We start from the raw sequence: 13,977 nt of genomic DNA on the forward strand, positions 1-13,977 counted from the left end.
GGGTCGGCTCAACAAACTTTACAAGAACTTTATAACAAACAGCTGATCAAGAAGGCAAACTCCATGTTGTCTGATTCTCACATCCCTTACATAAACAGTTTCAGTTTCTACCATCAGTTACTGCTTAGACTCCCTTTTGCAAAGACAAACAGATACAAACACTCCTTTGTTCCTCCGCTATTGTTCTTTTAAATGCCGGAAGGAAAAGGTAGTGGGTGAAAAAGCCTTCCCTCTTAACTATAGCTTAAGTCTGTACTATGATGTGTAACTTATTGTAATTTATTATGTATATTTTATGTATATTTACCATTGTGTGCTCCTCCTGTAGTGAAACTAATCGCCCCCTTGGGGACAAATAAAGTAATTGATTGATTGATTGATTGATTGATTCTCCGGTGTGCACTTGGACAACTCTGCTACTCAATGAAGTGAAGCCGCCCACATCTCCAAATCCTGTTCACAATGTTAGTTACAGCCAGTACTCGAGTTGTAAAAGAAAATCAGGTGGCATGGTGGATTTTATCATATGAGGACAGATAATTTGTGCTGATTACAAATAATATAATATATTACAAATAATAGCAGTGACCAAAACACCTGCAGAAATACTGCAGGAATGACATAGCAGCAGTTAAATGCAGCCTTCTGTAAGCTTTAAATATCCACTGGGCTAACATCAAATACATCAAAACACAACAATAAAAAACACTTTTCTGAACTTATCAATATGACTCTGTCCTTCACAGGATAAGTAAAATGGATCATTGCAAAAATTCAAAATCTTAACAAGAATATTTGTCTTAGTCCTAGTTAATTTTATTTTATTAAATTTATTTTATTAAAAAAATCTCATTACACTTAAAACAAGACTCATCACTGGAAAAAACAGTAATAAGAAGATAAATCTTGTTCCACTGGTAGATTTTCCTACTTATTTCAAGGGAAAATTTACTTGAAACAGGTGAAAATTGTCAAATAAGTTATTTTTCTGGTGTTATTTTTCTGGTGATGACTCTAAATGTTGAAATAGCAGTAAAACCACATTCATTGATGAAATGACATAAGGGATGGAAAGGAGGGATGGCAGTTTTACTGGGGGGATGATTTGGACCATTTTATTTCAGGGGGGATGCCATCCCCCCTCATCCCCCCTCAACTCCAGTACTGGTTACAGCACATTCCTGTACATGTTAACAAAGCAGATAAAAGTGCCCAGCGATGCTAACTGGACAACATTGTGAAGTATTTGATATACAGTACACCTACATTAGTGTTAAAAAGCCTCTCATCGGAGTGGCTGACCTTAACAAAAGCCACCTTAACTTCCCTGACTGCTGCTACATTTCTGACACACTCAGCCAAATAAAACAGAGCTGACTGCTCATTTGCTAAATGTGGCATTGGGTACATTTAATCAGCATTTGGAGAGAACGTGTCATTCAAATGAGAGAGCCCTTTAGCTTTGGAGGGGGGGATTTTAATTAGGATTTATCTTAAAAAAGGTCATCGCCGGCTCTCATCTAATCACAAGCGTTTCAGACTCTTTCAAAAGGTGAAAAGATACTGACAAACTCACTTTTTCAAATCTGCATTTCAATTAAATGTCTGCAGTTCAGCGGGTAAATGCATGTAATTAATTAGCCCTCAGCAAATAGAAATGTAATATTAAATAGCTAACTGGTAATTAACTGTGGAGGAGATCAAATACCTTAGCGCTACTTTCTTGATCTCGCTGGGCCGGTAGGAAGATAACATGGATTGTGCCTCTTGTCTTGGATTTCCAGAAGTATCAAAAGATAATCTAAAATTCTATTTCAACCTAATTCCGTTGAAGTACTTAAACCTTTATGCATCATGGGAAAGTTTTTTTGGACAGACATACTCTTTTTCATCCTTTCCTTCTTCTGTATTCGTATGGTTTATACGCATATAACTCTCATAACAGGAGCCGCGAGAAGAATTTAGTGTTGGCCATTGGGTAGTGTTGGCTCACAGGCACCGTGAAAACACACGTCGCAGGAAAGGAAATCATTCATTATTTAAACAGATACATTTCTCTGTCTCTTAAAATACTGCTGACTATAAAACTCAGGGTTTTCATAAATGAACATGTCTCAAAAATCCCAGGGATGAGGATCAGTGAGGAAAAACATCCGTGGTTTAGGGCTCACTTTTAGTTTTCAGTCCAGAGGCAAAAAGCGAGTCTCTTTGGCCTTGAGATGAGAGGCATTTTGATATCAGAGTCAAAGTGTTATCATATCTGATAACCAACTGTGTGGAGCTTTCGGCAGCACGAGACAAGAGTTGATTCAGTCTGCCTCTGAAAAGTGCTTTGTGTGTATTGTTGAGAGTTAAGATAAAAAAAAAAAAAAAATTCAAAAGCCTTTCTTGGATAAGTATGACTCAGCTGACATCAGAGAGACTTTTACTACGTTTACATGCAGTCAAAATTCGGGTTATTGCTAATATTCTGGTTACTGAAACATTGGGAATATTCCATTTCCATGCGTGAGCAAACATTATCCCTGTATACATGGTAATTAATCATTTGGGATATCTGGATCAAACCAATGACGCACAGAGAACGTGATGACGCAATTCCTGCTCTGAAGTATGCCTTCGGCAAACAACTGTCAAAATAAATGTTTTCGACTCCAGATTTCTTTTTTTTTTCAAATGTGCAAAAAGATGATGGGTTAGTGGCAAGACTGGGTGGTTAGAGGGGGGGGACTCAGGTGAGGATGTCGGCTGTTATACACCAGACTTCCTCACAGACAGGTGGAAGCAGCAGTGGGATGCTCAGAGGGGGGACTGCAGGTCAGCATGCAGCTCCTGAAGCTCTGGACTCTGTCAAAGAGGACCCAGAAAGTCCAGAAAGACAGACAAAGACAGAAGACAGTTTTGAATGGGGTGTGTGCACTAGCGACGCTGGCGCGGGTTTCCGGGTTATAAAAACCCAATGTCAACAACATTTCAAAGTAGAGGGCCCCCCCTCTGCCCTAAGGGGGGCCCAATGAGAGGGCCCCGTTTTGTGTGATACGTTCATATATAATCGTAAAATTGGTAGGTTATAATAACGATAACATGTGCATTGTGTGGCCAGTGCAGGTTAATTCTTACTTTACTACTGTCCTGAACGCATCAGGGCTGAGAGCCGACCTGATTGGCTGGAACTTAACTTGTTTCGTTTTTTTACATTTGAACTAACTCGTCTTGTATGTGAGACTGCGGCATTTTGGAGGGAACTTTGAAAGAGGAAAAATGGAGAATAAAAAGCACCAGTCTGGATCGTTAAAAAGAAAGGTAAAATAGAGAAAGGAGAGGCTAGTTGCTTCCTGTCCGCGGCGGAGGTGTGAGGTGAGCGGCGGACTCATATTTTGCAACGGCGCCGGTGGCTGATGAGGAGGCTAGTGTTAGCTGTAGCGGCCGTTACATTGTTTTCCACGTTACTTGGAATATATTGTTGGAGCCGAGGATGATGTTCTGGAGTTCGGAGTCTGTGAATTGGTGCAGCAGCAACAAGCGCAGAGACAGCAATCGGTGAGCACATAAATAATGATCAGAATGTTGTTATTGCCTTGACCACCTTAATATACCTTGTGTTGTTGTCAACTGTAATAGACCGCCGAGTCTATTTTCTATTTGAATGCATATTGTGTGCAGTTGATACATTTTTAATAGGCTATGCGTTTTGTTGTGTTTAGACCACGTGTCTATTTTCTATTTATAGATCTCATTAATGGCTTATACACAATTGTGTCTATATTCTATCTGAATAGATTGTGTAATTGTAGTTTACATTTGATGTTTTAAGTTATATTAAAGATGGTTCAGACCCTGTGAGTCACCGTCACACCAGCACTAAGGACAGCGATGCGCTCAGATTGACGGCTGTCAGGCTGCGTGGCGTGTGTGTGTGTGTGTGTGTGTGTGTGTGTGTGTGTGTGTGTGTGTGTGTGTGTGTGTGAGTGTGTGTGTGTGTGTGAACTGGTTTGTGGCTTTCTGAGGCACCTAGGCTTGCTTGGCTCAGTAAACGTGAGCATTTGTGTTGTTTGCTGGGTATGATGTGGTGTCCGTTATCTTTAAGTTGTTGAATAGTAAAATAATTATCATAAGGGCCCATTGAGAATGCTCTGCCCCCTCTGTGCTGAAACCCACGCTCCGCCACTGACGGAGGCTAAAACAAAACAGAAGAAATCAGCAGCACAGAAACGAAAAGATAGAAAAAGCCATTGTAATGGCACCTTAAGTTGTTTTATTGTAATTTTATTGAGTATGTCTTTGTATTGGGACTGAGTTGGGAATGTTTAATGTGAATTTTATTTATATGCTGCTATGTTGGTCAGTCATGTGTTTTTTCTTATTTATTTATTTTGCCATTTTGTATAAAATACCAGTCTGAGATGGATGTTTGTTTAGCCCTATATGATGCAGTGAGTTGGAACTTGGAGGTCATTGGTATTTTGCTGAATGCAGCAATAAAATGAGGAGGATAATAATTATAATTGTTGTCATGACATTTTCTTTGGCTTTCTCGTTTCTCATTCAGTTTTTACTCCTTATATTGTCTAAAATTGAATAGGGGAATATACAGAGCTTTGCCCTGTTGCACTATTCACCACCCTGCAGTTATTATTATCCTGTGCTATGCATTCATCTGCTGATCTGGAATGGTCTTTTTTGTTATAATCATTGAAGCTGCTTGTGGCTGTCAATCTGTTTCTAAACGACTTAAAGTCATGCAAAGTTAACCGATCCGACCCGTAAGATCCCAAAAATTTTGCGCGTGCACGCGCAAAGCGCAGTTTAGGCCTCCACTACGCAGGGGCCCCTTTGGGCTCAGAACCCATAAGGGATTACACCTGGCGACGCCCCTGGGTGTGTGTTGCTGATAATGCAGTTGTGTGTGTGGTGTGGTGCAGTCTGTGATCTGTGTAGTGGTTGGAACTGAAGAGACACATACAGCAGTGACTACGTTTACATGCAGTCAAAATTCGGGTTATTGCTAATATTCCGGTTACTGAAACATTCGGAATATTCCGTTTACATGGTAATTAATCATTTGGGATATCTGGATCAAACCAGCGACGCGTGGAAAACGTGATGACGCAATTCCCGTCATTTCCGCTTCTTCTTCCTTTATCCAAATTCAAAACAAATGCTGCTTCGCGCAACTTTTCTCTCACCTTCTTGTAAATCTTCTATCCCGGTACTTTCTACCGTCTACAAATGCAGAAATGTTCATATCCTTCATTACATTTATGAAGTGATTAATCTCCTCCTGGTCTTGCGTTTCTCCGTGTTTATAAGAACTTCCTGGACTCAAAAGACCAAGATTCCTTGTGAACAGAGCATGTGCAGAAAACAAATTCCTGTTCCGTTTGATGGGGATATTCCGTTTGGCGTTTACATGACCCAATATTCAGGTTTTAAAAGGAGTAACCCAGGGGTCATATTGGGGTTTTTAAAAACCCGAATATGAGCAAATTCGGGTTATTCAAAGGGGTTATTGGTGTTTACATGGCCGTGCAAATTCGGGTTATTGCCAATATTCAGGTTTTAAAAGGGTTATTGATGCATGGAAACGCACTGATTGTGGATTAGCCTGACATTTCTCAAAAAATGTCAGTACAGTTTGCCTGGACTGATTCTAGTTCAAAAATATTTTACCCGTGTTGTGTTTAGGGAGGGCTTTACATAGATCTTACATATGACAGATCATATGTGCCCTTTCTGTTCAAGTTTCATGCAGCACTACTGAGCTATCTGCTGTGATTTCTTGTAACAAATCTCGGGCTGCTTCATCATCCACCCAGCGATGTCATCATTCAGTGCCAAATACAGCCAGATACTCTAGCTGAGGGATATAAAAGACAATTACAACGCATTTTCAAAATCTCAAGCGGACTCAGGCCCTGGATACATCTAGAACTCTGAATAAAACATGCAACTACGCAGCTGCACCTTGATGCAAGGTGTCATGCATTGAAAAATGCTGCAATGAATTTCCAGCCAATTCCAGCTCATTCCAGAGTGAGGCCCGCTGAGAATAAGACACGCAGAATTGTAGGGAAAAACAAATACAAAATCACACACAACGAATCCAAGGAGTCAGGCACTCTATTACAGACTCCACAGACGGCGACGGAGCTCACAGGGGAGGAATGAAAAGCTGGCTAGATGCAGCTGTCTGTCTCTTTGTTGCCGTGGTGAGAGGGCTCATCCTTCACAGACGTGGATGGAGGGACCCAACAACTTTGTGCAGCTAAGTAGAATTCAATTGTGTCTCAACTGAAACTCATTGTCATAAGTTCCTCCTCTTCTATCCGCCTCAGAGCTTGACGGCCTCTCATCTCCCCTCGATGGGCAGACACAATTTTCAATTATGCACACCAGGGAAAAGAATTAGAGGTCTAATCCCAACCTAATCCCCAAACAAACAGATCTATGGCCTCCATTTCCAGTGCAGCCACCCTGGTTCCCTCTCCTGCCTGCACCACCGTGCACGATGAAACCCTCCCCACCCGCACCTCTGCAGACCAGTTGTGGGTATAAGTCCTTACAGCTCGCATACCTTTTTAAACTAAGCTCTGAAAACATTAGCTGCTTTACTGTTGAGCTGAATCTCAGGAATGCATCCCAACTACACTTCCCAGAATGCAACAGTAGCAGCAAGCAGGCTGCTGGTCGCCTGATCATTCACTGTCACTGGGGGAAGCTCAGTTAGTCAAACAAACAAACTTCAGAGGAAAGAAGCTCCAAGTCCACTCATGGATTCAGTCCAAAGACGCCAATGGTCGGTGAAATGTTTTATTTGCTTTCATATTTTGTGAAATGCTTCTTAATATGGTCAAGTTTATGTTTAACTGCTGTGTAGATTGGTTAATGCACTGCAAAAACTCAAAATCTTACCAGGAATATTTGTCTTATTTCCAGTTAAAATGTCTAATTTTTATTCAAAAAATCTCATTACACTTAAAACAAGAGTCACCCTCAGAAAAATAACTTATTTGACAATTTTCACCTGTTTCAAGTAAATTTTCACTTGAAATAAGTAGGAAAATGTGCCAGTGGGACAAGATTTATCTTTTCATTACAGGCAAAAAAATCTTGTTCCACTGGCAGATTTTTCTACTTATTTTAAGTGAAAATCTACTTGAAACAGGTGAAAATTGTTGTTTTTTTTTCCAGTGATGACTCTTGTTTTAAGTGTAATGAGATTCTTTTTTACTAAAAATGAGAAATAAGACAAATATTCTTCTTAAGATTTTGAGTTTTTGCAGTGTGAAAGCATTGCAGCATTGACTTCATTGGTTTTGTGTTGAATGAGTTTGCACTAAGATAATCTTTCATTTTTCAGTAAGAAAAAATGTCATTTTGAGTTTGAAAAATTAAAAGTATAGAATACAGAAGGATAATAAAAAGGTGAAAATGTTACAATTCTGTTGAATGTTAAAACTTTACTAAAAATGTTTAAAATGTTTAAGATATTTGATTTATTTAAAATGTTTAAGATGTTAACTTTTGTTTCTGTGTTTAAAGGTTTACAACCTACTGTATTAAGATGAAGTGACCAACCGACCTAAGAAAAATAAAAGTTTGAGTTGGAAATTGGAATTGAGTTGTCGTTGCGTCCTTTGGAGGGAAAAAGAGGTGGACTTGACAGCTACTCAATGGAAACTCCAACTTGCGACTGTTTCCAGTTTACTACGTTACATTAAAAAAGAAAAAGCTGAGAATGTTATTTTATCCTGGAGTTGATCTACTTACACTTAGTAATTCAATACCCAGGGAGGGCTAATCATATCAGAATCATCATTTTAAAGAGTCAAAAAGTGGAAGCATGTTCATTCAGCAACAAAAAATATATTTTTTACACCTCTTCAACAAAACTCAGGTGGCCATCTATAATACATACTATGTGGACAGAATGTATAGTTGCAGTACGAATCAAGAGTAAGTCAGTAAAAACCAGTGTGGAGCCTTGAAGTAAGCCAATAAATACGATATTGGACACTGTTTTTAACCATTGGTAGAACAAATATATATGCTACGTAAATGCACAAACATGATTGGACACTATTCTGAAGCTTGAGACTGCAGGGATGCTTAACAATGCTAATGTGAAAAAGATTTTGCCGAACTCCTCAAAAGTTAGCTTTGAAAATAACAAACACGCAAGCAAATCTACCTCAGAATGATGGAAAAACAAAAGCACTGGGACTTGCAGTGGTCCAGTCGCAGCTCAGACCCGACTGAAATGCTGTGGTGGAACCTTAAGAGAGCTGTGTGCAAACAAAAACCTGCAAACCTCCAAGAACTAAAACAATATTGTTGAGAAGAGAGACCCAAAACTCCTCCAAAACTATGTGTTGTGATACAGAAAACACTTCCTGGGATCCCTGGGAACCCTGGATGTTCTTAGTTCACTCACTGCTCCCGCATTTGGCTTAGTATTCTTTATAATGACACTGTGAAATGTGTCAGTTGTTCTTCTTTGTCTAAAAACAGACAATTACATGTTTCAGAACTATAAGAAGCAACTTGTCTTAAATCAAAAATTGCTCCAGAGCATTTGAGTGAAGGCTCAAGTTTCTGGTTGTTGAAACCCAAACACATCTGAAAGCAAAGCTGCTTATATGGGTAAGTATATTATAGTCCTTTCAAGTGACCTATCTCAAAGGCAGCATTAATCTAAGTAGCATACATTAAGCATGATCAAGTGGATCTGGAATCAATGAAGAAGGCTCATACCAAAAGGCACTCAATCTGGAACAGACTCAAACCTTTAATGTCATGAATGTGTTACAAATGCTGACGCAGTGACTACATGCCAATGCTGGAACATAATTCCCAAAATATTGAACCTACTAGAGTCAGTAATGTTTACATGTTATCTGTTCGGATGAGATTTTTCTTCTTTATTAAAAAAAGAAGAACACGTTTAAAGACATAAGAGTGTATGCCTTAAAATTTCGATAATGCACCCACAACAAATCAATCTGCCGCACAAACACATTCTTGGGCCGTAAGCTCTCTACCTCATTACGATGCTGCCTGAGAGGGATTTCAGTCAATCCAGTGGTGGTCAGCTCGCTCTCGTTTCCCTTTTGACATGTATGAGCAATCGATAGGGCTCAGAGACGAAGGCCGCTGCTTCTAACTTTCCATTTCTTCCCATCGCCCTCTGAATGCAGATGGCTTTGGGAGTTGTTACAACAAAGGAGAATGACAAAATCTTTAATCTCTAAAGGTCCCAGCAAAGCACATCATCATAAAAGCTTCTGAGAAGATTTGACTCCATCGAAAGAGTTTTACTCACAAGGTGACACCGGCAACATGGTGTTGTGAGTTTTTACCTTGTGAGCAAATTTCTTTTCTGACATCCATCTATTTGGTTTAGCACAAAAATCAGTAGATTAAAACAATGCGTATGAAATTTATTTACTGCAGATTTCTGTCTTAAAGGAGCATGAGGAAGGATTGAGACAGGATTTATGAAAAAAATTCGTATACGTTTTAAGTTTTCTAGTAATAATGTCAGATGAAGCGTTCCAAACCAAAATGAATGAGCCCTCTAGCGTATCACTCCGTTACCTTGAACAGCTGTTGGCTGCAGTACCCCCAACTGCCATCATGGCGAAGGGTGGCGCTAATGAGTCTCATTTCTTAAAAGGAGCCTCATGCTCCTTTAAGAACATATTACATGAATAAACATATGTGCATACTCAGCAAATAAATATGTGCATGTATTTTTTTCTTGTCTTTTGTGGTGCCACAAACGGGGTGCTGGTTCAGTTATCAAATAGTTATTAATAATTGTCCTCCGACAAGTATTAATAATTAATAAAGTACATTATTTATCTAAGTGAATTATCAAAATGAATGAATCAAAACGGGGCCCCACCTGACTTAATCAGGAAAATGATAACTAAACAGCAAAATCAGTCTCAAGGTAAATTATTCCTCAGAATAATAGGAGTCTGAGCACAGGCCTTTGCAACCAGCAGCTGTGACAAATATGTATACAATAAACACAAAAAACTTCCCCCATTCAAATGAATCAAAATGTATTTACACAAGTGTCAAAAAGATGATAAAACAACACTTAGGATAAATTCCAATGCCTAAACTACACATAAACAACAACTAACAAAACATTAAACATAAACTTCAGATTATATGTGTGTGTGTCAGAACAACATCGCCTCACGATGTTTGTTTGTATGTCCTCATGGACATACAAACAAAATAGCAGACCATGCCACGTCACGTGGACCAAAAGGGAAATGGCAGACAATGTTACATGGACCAAAAAGAAAATGGCGGACAATGTCACGTGAACACTTTTTGGAAAACCTTTTTATTTTCATTGCAGCATTGCTGTGTCGTAAGTTAATTTAAAGATGTGAATGTTTTTGGAAAGGTTTGGAGGCGTTTCTTCTTTCAGAGACGTTTGATGGGTTTGATAACCAGTGCTGCATCACAATTACTCTTGACTGCACAAAACATCCATAGTGGTGTTATCCCTTTCACTTTTGTTTACTCTGCCATCATTAACCATCGACAGTGTAGATAATGATCATTGGTGGCTTATAGATTTACAGGTATCAAAGAATTTTACAATCGTCAATTTGAAACAAGTATATTGACTTTGTATGTTATTGGGGTTTCCCATTTTCTCAACATCTGTGTTGTTTTAGGTCGGGGGTGCCCAATCCTAGCCCTCTTGGACCCCTGTCCTGCATGTTTGAGATGTTTCCATGCTCCAGCACTCATTATTCAAATGAATGAATAATCACCAGCTTGGTCTCATCGTCATCAAGGTCTGCACAGGTGGGTAAATGACAGCCATCTGTATCAGGATGGGTTGAAGCTGGGCAGCATCTCAAACATGCAGGACAGCTGCCACATAGCACCATCCTGCCTGCCTACTGCCAGCAAGAAAATGATGTAAATAGAGAAATAAGATGCTTTTTTTTTTTGAATTTACCAGTGTATGACATTATGAACAGTGCAAAAATGTTAGGAATTTACTGTTATGGACAAAGACAGATGTGGATAAACCATCTGTGGTGTTGCCAACAGGTTTTCTGAAGACTTGGTGTAAAGCTTTGCACTTGTTGACCTGGATGTTGCATTTATGGCCAGGAACTGACTCTGCCCAGCCCTCGTTAACCCAGAAATGGGCAAATATGTGGAACAAGAGAACACCTAATCTCTGCCACCACAAAAGAGCTATTTTAGCTTAGCGTATCTCATATCAACTCTCTAATGTTACCTCACACTTATCCTGACCGAATCTGTTCTCGTTTCAGATGTCAGTAGCATCATCCATAGCATTGACGAAGCTCTGCCAGAGATACTGTGGCCAACCGCCGCTAGCCTTGGTGGGTTGGTGGCTCAGGTAAAAATGCAAGACTCCATCGTCACTTTGTTTTTTTTTTTTTTTTTTTTACCTTGTCTGCACACATATTAATGATTGATACCACGTAGGTAAAAACCAAAGGCATATATCCATCCATCGTCACTTTGAACCTTCCAGGTTGGTCTTGAATGGGTGGGGGCCAGTGACCATCTCCCCTCTGAGAGTCTGCACTAACAGCTAAGGCTGATTCAGCACGAGAGTTTATCCTACAGGAATCAGAGAAGAGCAAATTCCCCAAATCATGTTTCTAGGCTTTTTGTCTAGTTTTCTTTCTGTATGATATATCACCAGGTTTCGTTAGATGACTTGTATCAAGAACATTTTTGTTGATGGTCTAAATGTGATTTTCTTTTGTTCCAACTTGTGTGCAATTACGTGTTTTCACAGGACAAAATGACCTGCATCAAATGGGACAATCAACACCAGTTAGTTCTGAGTGGACTAAAACCTGCAGGTGTGAAAGCTCCTTTAGTACCATCCAGTCATCGGTGTGCCTTCAGCAGAGAAATGAGTTTCAGGCCTTCAATTCGAAAGTTTTAGCTCAAGTATGAGCTGGGGGTTTATAAGAAACTTTAAAGCAAAACACAGAGTTTGAGTTAAAGTTAATCAAGGAGCCAGCTGAGGTGGTTCAGCTGGGGGGATCTAGTTAAGATGCCCCCTGGTCGTCTGCCTGGGGAGGTGTTTTGAGCATGTCTAGCTGGGAGAAAGTCTTGAGGCAGACCCAGGACACGCTGGAGAGATTATATTCCTTGTCTGGTCTTTCAACACCATGGTGTCTTCCTGGAGTAGCTGGGATAAGTGGCCGGGGAGAAGGAGGTCCGGACCTTTCTGCTTAGGCTGCTTCCCCCGCGACCCGGACCCAGATAAGCACAGGGAACTGGACACAGCTGTGATAGACACACAGCTTCTATTTTCCATAATGATCATGCTATTATTGTGAGAAAAACAATAAATGCTTCATGCTTCGGACACATTTGTACCGTAATTTTAAGCTCCTCTCAACAGGGTTAACATCTCTGTGGGCAGTAATATTTGAAAGATGTCCGATGATGCAATGCTCTGGGATAGCTCCCTTCCTGGTTTCACATGATGATAATACCTTTATTACTCTCAAATCTGCTGTGATTTCCAGCACAGTCTGCCTCATCACTGTGTAGTGTTTTGACGTTTACATAAAAGACAGATCCCTCCTGACTTTTCTGTTAAATCCCACATTCCTCGTAAAGCTCTGCCGGTTGGCGGGATTTATGACCACATTTCAGGCAAATTACTTCCAGTCGGTAGGCAGAGTACTTTACATGCCTTTGAATCTTGGGGAGGGCAAATAAAATTGTGGACTGCGTGGTCAGAGTTCAGCGAGTATTTTCTGGCTGCTGAGTGATGACTTTGAACTTCTTTGATGTCAGCTACTTACAAAGCAATCATAAGCTGCAGAAATCATGTTTGGTACTTGGGGTTTTCACCATGACGTTTTTTTTTTCTCCCAATTTACCCTTAATGTACAGTAGTACCTAAAGTTAAAAGACTGAAGCTGCTCTTTAAAAAATTACACCTTAACATTGTCAGTGGGTGGCGGCTCCATAAAGTACGGCGTTCAGTCACCGGCCAAACTACTGTATGGTCTTGCGTGTCCTTGGGTGAGACGGTAACTCCGGTGCGGCACATCTCCAAAGCGTCCCAGAGGCACCCTTTGTTCTGTAACACTAAAGATATGAGCTGAGTGTTGTTTAACCTCTACATGGCAGCTCAAGCTTGCAAGACGCCAGACACAACAGTTCCACAGAGATTAGTTGATCTTGCAACATTATGTCAATGACTACGTCTCCATGCAGTCAATAACCCTTTTCTAACCGGAATATTAACAATAACCCAGTTGCGCACGGCCATGTAAACACCAATAACCCCTTTGAATAACTGAAATTTGCTCATATTCCGGTTTTTAAAAACCCAAAAATGACCCCTGGGTTACTCCTTTTCTAACCTGAATATTTGGTCATGTATAGCCTAACAGGATTTCCCCATCAAAAGGAACATGAATTTGTTTTCTGCGCATGTTCTTTTCACAAGGAATCTTGGTCTTTTGAGTCCAGGAAGTTCTTATAAACACGGAGAAACGCAAGACCAGGAGGAGACTAATCACTTCATAAATGTAATGAAGGATATGAACATTTTGGCATTTGTAGACGGTAGAAAGTACCGGGATAGATTTTTTACCGAGATTTACAAAAAAGGTGAGCGAGAAGTTGCACGAAGCAGGATTTGTATGAACGCCAGACCAGATCAAGCTCTGCTTGAAGACGCTGAAATAGGCGAACTACAGGTCAAGAAACAAAACGACTTCAACTGGGCTGTTGATTATCCGCCGTGCTGCTGTTATTGTTGTTGTTTTGAATTTGGATACAGGAAGAAGAAGCAGAGATGACGGGAATTGTGTCATGGCGTTCTCTGTGCATCGCTAGTTTGATGGAGATATAAATGATTACAATTACCATGTAATTGGTCATCAGGGATAACCCTGTTTGCTCACGCATGGAAACAGATTATTCCGA

Source organism: Cololabis saira, chromosome 16 (assembly GCF_033807715.1).
Source record: "Cololabis saira isolate AMF1-May2022 chromosome 16, fColSai1.1, whole genome shotgun sequence".
Taxonomy (NCBI): domain Eukaryota; kingdom Metazoa; phylum Chordata; class Actinopteri; order Beloniformes; family Belonidae; genus Cololabis; species Cololabis saira.